General features: G+C 43.2%; 1 long non-coding RNA gene and 1 other non-coding gene across 2 annotated transcripts; one reads left to right on the top strand and one right to left on the bottom strand.

Moving 5' to 3' along the window:
- Positions 1-6: 6 nt before the first annotated feature.
- On the bottom strand, positions 7-2,491 carry LOC106964696 (uncharacterized). The gene is made up of 3 exons (XR_001428479.1): positions 2,238-2,491; positions 1,060-1,990; positions 7-855 (listed from the first exon to the last, which is right to left on the bottom strand). It is a non-coding gene; the product is annotated as an uncharacterized LOC106964696 (long non-coding RNA).
- Positions 2,492-2,582: 91 nt separating this feature from the next.
- Positions 2,583-2,650, top strand: trnag-gcc (transfer RNA glycine (anticodon GCC)). The gene has a single exon. It is a non-coding gene; the product is annotated as a tRNA-Gly (tRNA).

Below are 2,650 nucleotides of genomic sequence, written 5' to 3'. Positions count from 1 at the left end.
CAGACCTGAAGACCCTTGGAGGAGTCTTGACAAAGCTGGCTCTTGAGGTCTGTACTCCTCTAGCAAACAGTTTGTGAGGTAGAAGGCGGACACAGAGATGCCACACCAGTCATTTGGATCTTCGTAGGAGCTGAATGGATATGGTGTGTGGCTTTTCCTGAAGAACTACCCAATGGTCCTCTGTCCCTGTACCCCAGCCTCTGCATCCCAGATGCTCTCAGTGGCCTGTAGATAAGCTAAATGAGCTCGTTCATGTTTGAGATGCATGAGCTCATTCACTTGCTTGGGCATATCTGCAGGTGACTTTCCAGTGCGTCTGGAGTTCATCCATGACTGATTTACAGATGGCCTTCTTGTAAGTAAGAAATGCAGGCAGCAGGTTGGTGAATCTTCTGGGCTGCTTCTCCAGCCAACGAGGACTGTCAACAAATCAGGTCTTCCGACAAGACTAACAGCAAAGTCTAGAGGACAGGATGCAATATTGCCCACTAGTCCCAACAATCACCTGAGGTCGGCCCACACCAGCGGAAACAACTTGTGGTTGAGGACATCCATGAAGACATGGGAGGTTCTAGTTATTTTTCAGCCTTGACATGATTTAATTTTCAGGTTTCCAAATAAAGAATTGGTGAAGCTCAAATGGGAGCTCAGCCACTGTGTCTATGAGCTCAGGCTGCGGAGGATGATGCCAGAGGGAAATTGCATTTCCAACATTTTGCACAGGACGAGACCCAGGTCACAGGCCAAGATCTTGCAGCTCTGTCCTCATCCACAGTTTCTGGTGCTGAGAACAGTTCCAGCTGTTCATGTCATGTTGAAGCAAGGGCACATCAAAGGGTGGCTGAGCTGAGGAAGCTGTCATAAAAATATGAAAACACATGGAATTAGGTTCCCAATAATGCAAAAATAAACAATTAAATTACAAATTTGTAAAATGTGTTCCAAATAGTAGTCATATTATTTACAAAATATTTGAAAGACGGTGTGGAAATGCTTTTAATAAGTCAAACTACTTCAGAGTTAAAAAAAAATCGTTTTTTGGATGCAATCTGTTCTTACCGTCTTCAGCACTGTCTGCAAAGAAAAGGAGGTTGAAGCTGCACTTGTACTAGAATCTGAAAAGAAGTGTTATTCTGTTATTTCTCTGTGGCTTCATTATAATTTTAAGACAACAGATAAGGAAGTTGTGAATAGCATCCGGATAGTGTTACCTATGCAACAAACAGATATTTAATATTGCATTTTAAAAAAATTAAGGCAGTATTTGCCCTGTCATCTTAACATTTTTAATGCAACATTCATAGTTGCTCACCCAGACATTTATCTGGTTCACTGGATGGTGTGTTGGTTTGACTGAAGGAGGACTGTTGTCTGTTGAGCAGGTACTGGTGCAGCTTCTTCATCCTGGTCCCAGGAAGACAGCTCTTCTTCACTATGAAAGCAGCATAACCATCTTTTCTACCGTCCCAAATTTCCCTCCAAGTGCTCTTGGCCCGAGAGCCAAAACCAACCAGCTGGTCATCTTCAGAAGAGGCTGCTGTAACATTGTCTCTGCTAGCTTCATAGTCCAGGGCATCTTTAATCTCTTTAAAACTGAGAGCATATTTCACAAAGGTTAGGTGGTTTACTTTGCTAAGGCTCTCAGTGATGCAGATTCCAGCTTCCTCCTGCTTCTGAAGGTTTCTGATGAGGTACAAAGTGTAACCTGCATCATTTTCTAAGAGCCATCGGAAACACTTCCCTTTGTACTTTCCAAATTGGAGGCTGTAATCTCCCAGGACTTCTGACGCGTCTGTGACATCCCCTCCTCTTTCCCGGACCACAGTCATAGCATTCTGCTGCACAACATCCTCTCTCTTAGGCTCAGACTGGGATTATTTTTGATCTTCTTTGCCTCAGGAGAGGGATCCTGAAGAAGGAAGCCAAGGGGCCCCTTGTGGAAAACCACACTTGGTTTCCCTGGATAAAAAATGGTCTTCTGCAGTTTGACCTGGTGTGGAGCAAAAAAGGATGGATCAAATACATTTTCTTTAAATGTTATGATTAATACATAAGAGCTAATCAATGTAGAACCGACACATAAACCAAACAACATTAAATCAGAAGCCAAATTATATTACTAGGTAACACCAGACACCGTAGTAGTAGAAAGTAACGCTTCCGCTACATGTAATATATTCGGCTGAAAAGATGCGATCGTGATGTAAACATGTTTTATATCCATCTGCATCACTTACCTATTAAAATTAAGAAGGATGGATGTGAAGATCGATTTCTTTGATATTTTTTCTTCTCTCTGCTTAACGCTGGTAAGTTCTCCTAAAGATTTCAGTTTAAAGGCCGGAAAGTTGTCTTCTTCTGAATCCAAGCAAGGAGAGGGCTGTGTCACTCCTGGATATAAGATTGGACAGCGCCTCCACGGAGTAGTGGTCAAAAATATATTACATCCGTAGTGGTTTAGGACTACCATTGGAAATGAATGGGAAACGGTTTAGAGCCATTTAGCTTAACAATTCTCAGCTGCTGAGTCGGCAGTTTGTGTGCGTGTGTGCGTGTGCAAGGGTAGGAGTGAACTTCTGTAAGCATTGGTGGTTCAGTGGTAGAATTCTCGCCTGCCACGCGGGAGGCCTGGGTTCGATTCCCGGCCAAT

This window comes from Poecilia latipinna, unplaced genomic scaffold, assembly GCF_001443285.1.
Source record: "Poecilia latipinna isolate Pla-1442-1.1 unplaced genomic scaffold, P_latipinna-1.0 Scaffold1703, whole genome shotgun sequence".
Taxonomy (NCBI): Eukaryota; Metazoa; Chordata; class Actinopteri; order Cyprinodontiformes; family Poeciliidae; genus Poecilia; species Poecilia latipinna.
Note: the sequence above shows the minus strand (reverse complement) of the source record. Positions and strands in the feature narration are given on the sequence as shown.